This window comes from Panthera pardus, unplaced genomic scaffold, assembly GCF_024362965.1.
Source record: "Panthera pardus isolate Hobbes unplaced genomic scaffold, ASM2436296v1 HiC_scaffold_25, whole genome shotgun sequence".
In the NCBI taxonomy this organism is placed as follows: Eukaryota; Metazoa; Chordata; class Mammalia; order Carnivora; family Felidae; genus Panthera; species Panthera pardus.
In genome coordinates this window covers 13,751,575-13,764,652 of record NW_026526821.1, presented here as the reverse complement: position 1 = coordinate 13,764,652, position 13,078 = coordinate 13,751,575, and the positions used below count along the sequence as shown (strand labels likewise).

Genomic DNA, 13,078 nt, shown 5'->3' with positions numbered 1-13,078 from the left:
CTCCAGCCGCTGCCGCCTCAGCCTCCACACAGCGACGGCGGCGGCCGCGGCGGCTGAGTCGGTGGCGGCGGCGGTGGCGGCGGCTGCGGGCTGAGCGGCGAGTTTCCGATTTAAAGCTGAGCTGCGAGGAAAATGGCGGCGGGCGGTGAGTGGAGATAAAGGAGGAGCGGCGGCGGGCGAGGGGGTGGAGTGCGAGGCGGGGGTGAAGAGGGCGAGTCCCCGGGTTGCCGCGAGCCGGCGGCTTTGCGGCTCCGCGGAGGCGCTGAGGGGCGCGCCGAGCGGGGGGCGCGCTGAGATAGTTTTGGGGTGTCGGGGCCGCGCCGCTTCCCCGCAGCCCGGGGCGGCCCCGCGGCCGGAGGAGGGGACTTGAGGTGGGGCGGCAGCCGGCTTGGGAGTCGGAGGGGGTCCCCGCGCGGAGGGGTCACCCCGAGGAGTTTCGGGGTGGGGGGGGGACCGCGGGGGCCCACTTTTCCCCTCCTGTCCCTGAAGTTTTGTCTTTCCCCAGCCCTTGGGGCTGCTTCAGGAAGCTCCCCGCGTCCGCCTCCCGCTGCCTCGGCTCCTTCGCAGTTATTCGGAGGAATTAGGGGGCGGGGGCAGCGGCGCAGACCCCACGACCCCCACCCCAGCCTCCAGGTCGCACCCAAAATCGGGTTGCGTTTTGTTGCTGTGTTTCCTCCCGCACCGGGGCATTTTTAATATTTGAACTCGAATGATCGGCGGAATTTCATTTTGGGCACGGGGAGGTTCTCCGCAGTTTTCTCGCTAAAAAGGCATTTTGCTACCTCCGCTGTGAAGGTTGGGAAATGGCAAGTGGGAAGTTGGTAGATCAAATTTGGGGTTTGGCTGTCTTCGTCAGGACTGTTTTTTCTCCCCCCCCCACCCCCCCATCTCGAATCTTACGTACGTTGATGGAGTTTGTAATGATTTAAATTGTCTTGCACATGCCTTAAAAAAAAAAAAAAAAAAAAAAAGATGATCCATGAGTCGTTGGGAGGCTTAGTTGCTCCCAGTTTGAGGGCACTCGGGGTGGAAAAGTTAACCAAAAGAGCAGTGGTGAGAGCGAGAAAGCATCGTCTCGAAATCTCATAAAACAGGAGGAGTTTGGGATTCCAAAATGGAATGACACGAAAGGCATGAAATTGTCCCGAAGTCGAAACTCACCCCCCCCCCCCCGCCCAGCCCCCCGCCCCCCGCCCCGTCTCGAAGGCGAAGACTTCCTTTTTTGCAGTTTTTGAGCAGCGCTTCAAAGCCAACCTGTTTTTGTTATTAAGCCTGTACCGTAAAGAAACCGGAAGGCGAGTACCAGCTGTCTTGCTGCAGTGGTTTTTTAAATGGAGTTGAATGAGATGAGCGAGTGGTAGCGGTGTTGAGGGAGATTGCTGGATCTCCGGGTTTAAATGCCCGGCCTCGGACCCACCTAACTGGTCCCTGGCTGCAAGAAAGCTTCAGTATTTGTTGCAGCAGGTTGTAGAGAGGATGATGGAAAAGACAAAAACCAAACCCCAAACGTGGGTCTTGTGAATGCCGCATACGCTGAAACGTGAAATGGAGATCTGGAAGTTCGTGAAATATTTGTTCTTGAGAAACATTTGAATTACTGCCCTGTTTAGAATAGGTTATACCAGCTACGATACCCAACTGGAAAAAGGTCCACAAGCGTTGAAAAATGAGTGTCTCCTGTGAACCCTCCAGTTCCGGCTCCTCGGAGGCAGTGGCTGTTGCCGGTTTCTGGAGTATCCTTGGTCTTTGGAATAATTATTTTAAGATTTTTATTTGAAACATAACCCTTGCTGGGTACCCAAGGCAGGAAAATAAGATGAACAGAAGAAAGGGAAAATGTGGCGGGAATATGGTTTTCTTTTCACTGTCCTGAACAAATGTTGATAGCTGTTAGAAAAAGCTTCTGAACTTAGTGCTGATGTTGCCTTATGCACTGACACCCTTAAAGAAGTAACAATCTGTGGGGCTTGAGGATGAGGAACGGCTGCCAGGGTGCATTGTTTGTATGTAAGATGAAGCCTCTGTTTGTAACATGTAAAATGATATTGAACACTATAGCTCCTGTCACTGGAGGTTGCTTCAGGTTCTGCATTTAAATGAGCAGTAATCTAGGTTGCCTGTGATCCTAAATTACAGTGGTATTTTATATATTGATAGAAGTGACTTAATTGTCCAATCAGCATTAAAAAAGAGGCATATGCCAGCTTCTAGTTTATAGAACTACATTTTGAACATGACTGTAGAATAAGTGGGTTGCTATGATGTTTCTAGAGCGGTTGCAGGAAATATTTCTACCATAAAATATTCCTTACCTACAGAGACTTCGAGAATGCAGACACAACCCCAGCATAATTAACAGGATTTCTATTTTTGTAAGTTCTAGAATGCTGGTTTTAAATTTACCAACACTACAGTTCATTAAAGAAATTCAGTAGGGGCGCCTGGGTGGCGCAGTCGGTTAAGCGTCCGACTTCAGCCAGGTCACGATCTCGCGGTCCGTGAGTTCGAGCCCCGCGTCAGGCTCTGGGCTGATGGCTCGGAGCCTGGAGCCTGTTTCCGATTCTGTGTCTCCCTCTCTCTCTGCCCCTCCCCCGTTCATGCTCTGTCTCTCTCTGTCCCAAAAATAAATAAAAAACATTGAAAAAAAAAATTAAAAAAAAAAAAAAAGAAATTCAGTAATACTAGAGTTTAGATGGTTAGGGATTGCATTAAATAATTTCACTATATTTTGACATTGAGTAAACTGTGCATCCCCTCCCCCCTCCCCCCATAAGAGTTATTTTTCATATCAGGGATATATTCTTAATCCCTGTATAAGAATTATTTCTCTAAATTGCCCCTCACTCCCTAGACAAACAAATTAGAATTCATTCAGTAAGGAGTGTACTGCAGGACCCTGGATCCTTTTTCTGGGAGATGCTAAATAAATAGTTTTTGAAATGGTTACTTACTAAAGCCTTCTTGACTGGTGTTTTGAAATAAACTTCAGGGACATATTAAAGATGAGGGTTTTTTTTTTTTTTTAATTCTTTTGTGTGTTAACTGATTCTAGAATCTTTTAAAGAGGAGTATGTTTTTTGAGAAGTCTTTAAACAAATAATTTAAAAATAATTCAGACAATAAGGTAAGATATAAACCCAAATTGGTGTTCAAATAAATGGCTTTAGTGTTTCTTTTTCAGTTTTTTAGAATATATAATTTCAAGCCCTGGCCTGAGGATGTAGACTACTTTCAAAAACTCGATTTTTGTAAGTTTAGAATGAGTATAGCCTCCAGTGGCTGTTTGTCTACAATGGAAAGCGACCACAATTTAATGCAGTTGTTACTTTAATGTTACCTAGGACTAGAAGGAGTTGTTGATCATGTTGAAGAGTTTCTCATGTAGTTTCTCATAGGTTAAACCAGAGAGTACCTGTCCCAGTTTGGTTTGAACTTATTAAATACCCTGTAGTGTAAAATATTCTGTTTTTGTTTTTTCATTATCGAGGGTTTAAAGCTCTGGGAGCAGAAAATTAGTATTGGAAACGTATCTTAACTTTTCTTCTTTCTCATAGTTCAACAGATTAAAGAAATAGGTAACTGCATGTTAGTTTAGATCCACAGGGATAGTATGGAGATTGAATGCTGCAGTAAAATGTAGGCATTTTCTTCCATTTTATTGAGTGCTTTTTGGGGGTGGGGGAGGGGATCACAAAATGAACATTTCTCAGTAAAAGTGGAGGAGGGGCTGTATTGTAATGAGGCTTATTCCTTCTTTTTGTTAGTGTTTGCTGCGTAAATTCATTTAGCCCATTGGTTTTCTGATAGAGTTTCTGGGAGATTATTTTGGGTTAAAGGGTGCAGTTTATCCAGAGTCTAACCTTATTTCCACTCCTAACAAATGACGGAATTGACTTGAATTTAATCGCCGTTCCCTTTCCTACCTTCTGGTGGGGAGTTAAATGAACAGGAAAATGGCCAGAAGATACACAGCAGGAGTTGAAAGGAAGACCTGCACTGTCTAGGAGGCTGATTTATCCACAAACTGGATAATCTTCTTAGACTACATACTGCCAGTTCCCAACTTTGTCAGCATTAACTCAGTTTGGTAGGTTCTGCTGGCCTAGGTCAATTTACAGGGGGGGCAGTAATAAAGGTTTATTTAACTGTAATAAATTTTGTGGCCTAGAGGCAAAGGAAAGAAGTCTGACCTATCTGGCAAATGGGCTTTACCTATTTCAAAGAATATTTTAAGAGCAAATGTACTAGTCTTTTCTGTTAGTATTTTTTCCTATCTTTCATTATGAACGTCTGTGTCCTATTTTTTCTTTTCCATTGATATTTTTTACCGATATGTTCGGGGAAAGAGTGACTTTTTTTTTTTTTTTTTTTTGAGTGTAAAAAAATTTTTTTTTGTATGCTGTCCACCTATGAAGGTATTCTTCTGAAATGTTTAATTTCTTTGATTGGAGGTTAAGAGTGAGGGTTCTGAAGTTTCAGTTTTTGGAAACTAGGCTGATTAGATTACTAAATTTAACTCTTTATCATCCATGTAAGGATGAAAAGGGAATATTGGCATGGGTACCACATAGTAATGGATAATCTACTGCTCCCTGGGGCTTTGCTTTTGGTAGCTATAGCAGCTGAGTGGGAGTAGTAGATGGATAGATGGGAAAAGACTGCAGAACTCAGCATAATCCTCAATTAGGATAAGCCTCATGGTTAATTGAATGTTGAGTGCACAGGTTAAATCCCATTATAACAAACTCCAGGGGACTAGCTAAATTATTTTGTTGTACTGGGATTGAACTTTTTTGAATATTGTTTGAAATAAATTAGTCTTTTTGTTTTTGTTAGAGGTGTTAGAAAAATTTTTATGTATTGTAACAATTTGAGAAGTTGTTACTCATGAACCAATGTGTCCAAGGTTTAATTTTAATGCTTTGCCTTTAAAAAGGAAATAACTCATGTTGAACGGGGCATATACTTTATCCCCCGCCCCCCCCCCCCCGCCCCCCCATGCTCCCACATCTAGGTCTGTGTCTAGAGTAGCTCCATTGGTTTATTTCAACAACCAAATACATTTATAGGTACTGCTGCCACCATTAAAGTGTGGTCAGAGGAAATGGGAAATTCCCCATGTTTCCAGGTGACTGCTGCTGGTAATTTTTTCTTCCCTTGATAACTTTTTAAAATAAATGAATATACTTCACTCTTGTGAACTTTACTTTTTGGTAATAATTAAGGTAGCCCTTTTCCGCTGATCCCAGTGTAGTTGGTGACAGAGATCTATATGGTTTAAAAAAAAAAGTGATGGTAGTATTGTAGTTATAAATGTGGAATTTTTCAGAAACAGGATTAGTATACATATGAGAAAAATTAGTATTATGCTTGGCCAGAAATACACTTTTTTTTTTTTTTTCCTGTCTTGTATTTTCAGATCGGTGTTTGAGAAACTTCAGGTGTTTATATCCCACCTTCATATCTAAGGCTAACGTTTTTAGTTTGCTTAGAGAGTGTTGATTGGGTGCAGCAAGACATTTTTGAAGTCATTCTTTTAAATAGATGTTCCATGAAGGAGGGAAAATCTGAAAGAGGGAATTTCAAAGCAACCCAAGCAGTGTTTTGAAAGTTCTCGAGTCAAGAATAATGACTGGCCAGTAGGCAGGAAGCCTGCAGTTGTATTGTGGTATTGTGCCTCCAGCTGACGCATTTGAGAACTTGAGTACAAAAGAGGAGAAAGCGTGGGGAGGGGAAGAAAGAGTTTTAACAACAACAAAAAGAGGGGGGTGGGGGAGACTTTTAGAGTAAATACTCTCTGCTTTTCTGTTTAAGTGAAATCTAAACCAAATTATTTTTACTTTGAGAGGAAATGTTTGTTTATCATAATCTAAATGGCCTAAACTGACATTTTTATACATGAGAGTTGTTACTGGTGGAAAGAGCAGCATGATCATACACTCAGTTTTAAAACAACTTGAATAAAAAAAAAAAAAATCTCGGGGAATCCGGCTGATTCAGTGGGAAGAGCATGCTTGATCTCCAGTTCATGAGTTCGAGGCCCACGTTGGGTGTGGAGATGACTAAAAAATAAATAAACCTGAAAAAAATCTACACACGAAAACTTTTGGATAGTCCCCCCTTTTGCTACCTAATCAGTATCATTTGTTGGCCTGTTACTTTGAAAATGATACTTGTGAAGAAGAGTTGAGAACAGTTTGCAAGCTAGTATTGTAAGCTTCATGCAAATCAATCTCAAGACATTCCTTAAAATTTATAAAACAAAGGGGGTGGAATATGTGATCTCCAAAGTTCATTATATTGGAGAATTCTATAAACTTAAAGCATTGTATAGATATGTAGAATGGTCTTATATTTAAATTTTGTTGGTCAAACATTAAATGGGTTAAGCTCTTTGTATCAGATAATGGTAACCTTTCAGTGCTGACTCATGGGTTGGGCGATGGGATGATTTTTGAGCTCCTGACTTCATAGTGGGTGCTACAAGCTGCAAAGTGCGCGCTTGCACATATGTGTCTGGGGAAGGGGAAGGGGGAGGGGGAGGGGGAGGGGGAGAGAATTTTTCAACCCCCTCCTTCTCTTGTAAGAAAACGAAGTCATATTTTTCTTTACTCTCAGTAAAGCTGTCATCAGTGGAATGGATTATTGAATTTAAGTCACTCTGTAGAGTAGCTATATCAGCTTGATTTTGTTTCCAGATTGAAATTTGGCAATTTTATTTGAAAATGTTTTAAGGATTACCCAGTATTCTTTTCACCAGATTGTGTCTTTAGTCTAAACACCCTCTGCTGCATCCAAGCTCATCTCTTTTCCTCTTTTACCTGTCTGGTGGTGGTTGTGTTTTTATAAGACTTTCATCCCAGTGAACACAGTTGGCCCCATTGCTGTCAGAGCAAGTCCTTGGCTGCATCCAGGAAAATCTAACTTCGCCAGTGAGAAAAATAACTCCACACATACGTTGCATCCATTGGAGTGCCAGTTGTGTATTCTTCATATACTAAGACGGGACTATCACTGTATTAAGATTTAAGAATAATCTCACCAGGCATCAGTACAGTGAGGTCAGGAAGCTACTTTCAAAGCGCACAGCCACATCTAGTCTCATTTAAGTAAATTTCCCAGACCACCACAACTGAAAATACAGTTCTAGAATATGGTAGAAGCCTTAGGTGTAGGGAAACCAAGTTAGGTGAACCTGGAATTGTGAACTTGTCCGATAAACTCCACTTTTCTGTTTCTTTGTTTAAAGTATGAAATACCTCCCACATGTTAATTCTTTTTTTAAGTTTTATTAATTTTGAGGGAGAGTGTGAGTGCGTGCACGAGTGGGGGAGGGGCAGAGAGAGGAAGAGAGAATCCTCAGAGATTGGGGTGGGGGGAGGGGGAGATCATGACCTGAGCCCTGAGCCAAAATCAAGAGATGCTTAACTGACTAAGCCACCCAGGCACGCCTCCCCCATGTTACTTTTTAAACTGACTTTTCGTACCAGCATTCAGCATTCTGTTAGCTATGAGGCCCCGAGCTTTAATCATCTTTAATTTGCTACTGTTTGGCGGTTGCCCACTCCCCCATACACACATACTTAACCAGTGTTTATTAAGCTTGTAGTGTTGAAGGCGCTGTGAGAGTTAATAAGGTTTTGACCTCCAAGTGCACACAATCAATCAGGTATTCACATCACTTCAGTATGAGGCAATTTATTTTGCTTATAAAGATCAAGAAGAAGTTCAGAGGAGGAAAGGACTACTTCTGACCAGGTGATGAGAATGCAAGACTTTGAAGAATGAGTGAGATTTTAATATGGAGACAACAGTTTCTGTTGGTGAGAAATCATTAGCAAGAGCTCAGAGGTAAGGCATTTTAAGACTTGGTCATTTAAATACTCAAATGTTAGTGGATTTGAGTAAACTGGTTTTGTTTTTGCAGAATCCTATTGATACATTTCTCTTAAATATATTTTCATTACAATTTCTAAAAGTCTAGTTCAGGCCCTTTATTTCTAGATATTTGTAATAGTTTTCAAAGTAGTCCCCATTCTTTCCCTACGTCCTCTCTGTACTTCTTAAACATCATTTTGATTACATTTTTTGCTTAAAAATTTGCAAAGTACAATCGAAATTCCTTAACCTAATATTCAGTTTTTAATCATCGTCTTTTTAAAATCAATCTTTCCCATTTTTGTTGCCTCTTGAGTCACGCTGCTGCTTTCTGACTCTTCTCCCTTGCTATCTAACCTAGTCATTAAAGTCTAGTTCAGATCCTGTCTCATTTAAGTAAATTTCCCAGACCACCACAACTGAAAATACAGTTCTTATTTTCTGATATGAATCTTAATTATCTCTTCACATGCAAAGGAGTCTGCATTTATTGATTGGTAGGGCAGATTCAATCAGATGGTTTATTTTTGAAGTGGGCACCTTTTTTTTTTTGATAAGCTTCTAAAGTCATCCATTATTTTTTCGATTATATTCATTTTAGGTGTCCCCTCCCCCAGTGCTTGGCATTTGGATATGAAAGTTTCTAAAGTTCTAACTCTCAGGTCAGCTTTTCTTTTTTTTTTTTTTTTAATTTTTTTTTTTTAACGTTTATTTATTTTTAAGACAGAGAGAGAGCATGAACAGGGGAGGGGCAGAGAGAGAGGGAGACACAGAATCGGAAGCAGGCTCCAGGCTCTGAGCCATCAGCCCAGAGCCCGACGCGGGGCTGGAACTCCCGGATCGTGAGATCGTGACCTGAGCTGAAGTCGGACGCTTAACCGACTGAGCCACCCAGGCGCCCCCAGGTCAGCTTTTCTATCTGGAAATTGAGATAAAATTAGAGTCTTAGTCCTAAGGACCTATGTCTTCCTTACAGAGTTGTCCCAGATTAATCCTGTCCGGGCCTTAGGATTCATACTTCCCAGATGTCCTAAGACTGGACCGTCCTTCTGTGAGTTGTTCAAATGTTTTTATTCAGTATCACGGTTCTTCAAAGAATTATGCTAAGCATTGTAGGCATTAAAATCCCTTTGTGATCTAGGAGCTTATAATCTAGTTGAGAAATAAGGATAACTGAAAAAACATAGTTGCAACAACATAAATAAGTGGCTCAGAAGTTCAGAGGAAGAAAAGGTCATTTTCAACTAGAATTGTTAGGGAAAACTTCTTGGAGGAGATGGAGTAGATCTAAACGGAATTAATTGCTGTTTCTGATCTCTCTTTCCCACATCTTTTAATATGTAGTGCTTAGTACAATAAAAAAATTGTGTATATATATATATACATACACACATTATTTTAAACTAAAAAGGCATAAACGTGGTAGAGTTTAAACATTACAAAAAGGGGTGTGTGTGTGTGTGTGTGTGTGTGTGTGTGTATACACACATATCTTGAAAAAGTAAGGATCATGGTCCCCCAGGTCTTTGGTTTTTGCAGCTACTCTCCTTCCCAAAGGCAACTGCTATTAGACGATATTCTGTGCAGATAGTTATGGATGTCTCTCCATTGTGTGTGTGTGTGTGTGTGTGTGTGTGTGTGTGTGTGTGTGTGTGTGTGTATTTATTTATTTATTTATTTTTGAGACAGAGAGAGAGAGAGAGAGAGAGAGAGAGAGAGAAACAGAGAAACAGTGTGAGCAGGGGAGGGGCAGAGAGAGAAAGATACAGAATCTGAAGCAGGCCCCAAGTTCTGAGCTGTCAGCACAGAGCCTGATGTGGGGCTCAAACCCAGGAACTGAGACACCCCTATCTTTTTTTTTTTTAAAGTAATCTCTACTCCCAATGTGGGGTTCTAACTCATGACCCTGAGATCTAGAGTCACATGCTGCACTGACTGAGTCAGCCAGGTGCACTTCTTTTTTTTTTTTTTTTAAATTTTTTTTCAACATTTTTTAATTTATTTTTGGGACAGAGAGAGACAGAGCATGAACGGGGGAGGGGCAGAGAGAGAGGGAAACACAGAATCGGAAACAGGCTCCAGGCTCTGAGCCATCAGCCCAGAGCCTGATGCGGGGCTCGAACTCACGGACCGCGAGATCGTGACCTGGCTGAAGTCGGACGCTTAACCGACTGCGCCACCCAGGCGCCCCGGTGCACTTCTTATTTATCTTTCTTTTTGGTATTTATCTATCTATCTATCTGTCTGTGTGTGTATGTATGTATGTATTTAATTAAAAGTAGGCTCCGCATACAACATGGGGCTTGAACTCACCAGCCTGAGATCGAGTCGCATGCTCAACCAACTGAGCCAGCCAGGTTTCCCCTCTTATTTATCTTTTAAAAACTTATCCCATCCCAAGTTGCTTGACTGCTTGAAGGCATGAAATCTATTGTTCATTGTCTAAGATTATGAAACTAAACTCCTTCCCATGGAGTTCCCAAAGCCTTTCATAATCTGATTCTAATCTACATTTCCAGCATCATCTTATTTCTGTGTGTCTTATACTTTAGCTGCTATTAAGTTTCTCTTGTTCTGCCTTCCCTGGTCTTACCCTACTAAAAATTATCTCTCCTGTGTTCTGATTCATATTCTTAGGTATAAAAGCTAAAAGCTAGCATTTATCCAAGCTAATATGCCTGGACAGTTTTGGGTGTTTAATGTCCATTATCTCATTTAACTGTCTTTTGTACTGCAGAGCTCTTTTTTTCCCTTCCACTGAAGTCTTATACAAAACCCTATTCGAAATAGAAAATGCGATTTTATTAAAACTTATTTTCTAAGTTGAAATTTAAACTGTTTGCTGGTTGTAAAGGCAGTGAAAATGAAATTGCTGTGATGAATATAAAATTTGAAATTGGGTTCTTAACAACTATTATGGATCCAAATCCATCTCTGCTTCTAGTTTATTTCTGTATTATGAAAATCCCAACTCATACAGAGATATAGTTGTAAATGGTGTCAGTTCAAAAATATTTTTTGATATATGTAACAGGTGCACATGGGACAAATTCAAAAGGGACCAGAGGGTATGTATACAGTGCAAAGTAAGGCATCCTTCTTCAGGCGTTTCCCAGCCACCTCCCTAGCCCCTGCTCAGAGTTCTTGTTAACTGTAGAGTCATTGTTAACTCTAGATACATACATAAATGCATATGCTTAAAAACTTTTAAGTTTAGTGAATTTCTCCTACATTTTTGGGTAAAGTATAATAAAGTGTAGCATACATTCAGGAAAATGCATAAGTACAGGCCTATAAATTTTCATAAAACAAACACACTTCTGTAATTGGCACTCAGGAGCCCTCTTCTGGATTGTGTATATTTTTTAAATGATCTTGGGGAGAGGTTTCAGGTCTGTATTTAAACTACTAAGTTCTTTCTAATGGTTACACAGCATTCCGCTGTGTAGTGGATATATCATAATTTATCCAGTTTTATATTATTACAAACAGCTGTAAGTGAATATCCTCATACGTATTTCTTTGTCCCATGTTTTGTTGTAAAGCATATAAAAATTTCTGGCAGTAGAATGCTAGAGTATTAGAGGGTATGACTTTAAGTTTTACAGGTATTGCAAGTGGCTTCCTGTTGTAGAGGTTGTAGCAAGTGCTGTATGGAAGTGCTTGTTTTCCCTATCTCGTGTGTTTCCTTTAATGCTTTTCTGCTCTCCTTTTCCTTTACAACAAAAATCAAATGTGAAAATTAAAAAAATGTAAAATAGAAAAATGTCAGGATATCAAACTGTTAGCATAGTTTAATGAGGTGGTAAACTACAATATGTTGTAACTATATATTCTGTTTAATGTGTTTAAAGATGTTTGAAATGTAAATGTACCTACTTAACATTTGTGGGTGTGTGTTACAATTTTTTATAAATTAAAAAAAATTTTTTTTAATGTTTATTTATTATTGAGAGAGAGAGAGAGAAAGAGACAGAGAGTGTGAGCAGGGGAGAAGCAGAGAGAGAGGGAGACCCAGAATGTGAAGCAGGCTCTAGGCTCTGAGCTGTCAGCACAGAGCCTGACGTGGGGCTCAAACTTGTGAACTGTGAGATCGTGACCTGAACCGTGACCTGAGCCGAAGTCAGACGCTTAACTGACTGAGCCACCCAGGTACTCTGTTTTGTTTTGTTAAAATTTTTTAGTGTTTGTTTGTTTTTGAGAGAGAGAGAGAGAGAGAGAGAGAGAGAGAGAGAGAGAGAGGAAGGGGGAGGGGCAGAGAGAAAGGGAGACCCAGAATGCGAAGCAGACTCTAGGCTCTGAGCTGTCAGCACAGAGCCTGACATGGGGCTCGAATTCACAGATTATGAATTCATGACCTGAGCCTAAATCTGACATTTAACCGACTGAGCTACCCAGGCGCCTCTGGGTATGTTTTTTTTTTTTTTTTTTTAAATTTGTAGAAATCTATTTTGAGGTATAATTTACTTACACTAAAATTGAACCATTTTAAGCGTGTTGTTTGTTTTGACACATGTAAACTGTTGTGTTACTACCAACCACAATCAGGGTACAGAACATTTCCATCACCCTAGAAAGTAGTATCTTGCCCATTTGTATTTAGTCCTTTTCTAGGTTTTGGAGTATTCAGTGAACCATTGTTTGGCCTTCTGTCACTATAGGTTACTTTTTTCTTTTTTTACCTTTATTGAGGTATAATTGGCGTTCAGTTAATTACATATGTTTAAAGTGTATAATTTGAGTTTTGACCTAGAGGTCTACCTGTGAATCTGTTACCACAGTTACAGTAATGGAAATATCTGTTAGCTTTAGTGGACATATCCTTGTATCTCTTTATAATCTATCCCTTCCCATCTTCAGGTGATTGCTGATCAGCCTTAAGTCACTGAAGATTAGTTTACCTTTTTGGGAATTTATATAAATGGAATTCTTTGCTGTGTACTTTTTTTCCCCCTTTCGTTGTCAGATGATCCTTTACTGAAATATTTCCCTTTGTAGTTTTTTTTTTTTTAAGTTTATTTATTTATTTTGAGAGAGAGAGAAAGAGTGCATGCCTGTAAGTGGGTGGGGTGCAGAGAGGGACGGAGGGAGAGAATTCCAAGCAGGCTCTGTGCTGACGGCACTCGGGGCTCCATCCCAGGAACTATGAGATTGTGACCTGAGCCGAAATCAAGAGTCAGACGCCCAACTGGCTGAGCCA

General features: G+C 40.7%; 1 protein-coding gene across 13 annotated transcripts in view; it reads left to right on the top strand.

The window, feature by feature from the left end:
- The window catches only part of NCOA3 (nuclear receptor coactivator 3), a 139,230-nt gene continuing 126,152 nt past the window's right edge, over positions 1-13,078 (top strand). For 6 of the 13 annotated variants that reach the window (XM_019458227.2, XM_019458226.2, XM_019458222.2 and 3 more), the window contains exon 1: positions 2-145. The gene's annotated coding sequence lies outside the window, so the exon portion shown is untranslated. Of the gene's footprint in view, positions 146-3,710; positions 4,088-7,389; positions 8,541-8,783; positions 8,930-13,078 lie in introns of those variants that run through there. The other 7 variants (XM_019458217.2, XM_019458220.2, XM_019458215.2 and 4 more) reach the window with 5 other exon arrangements.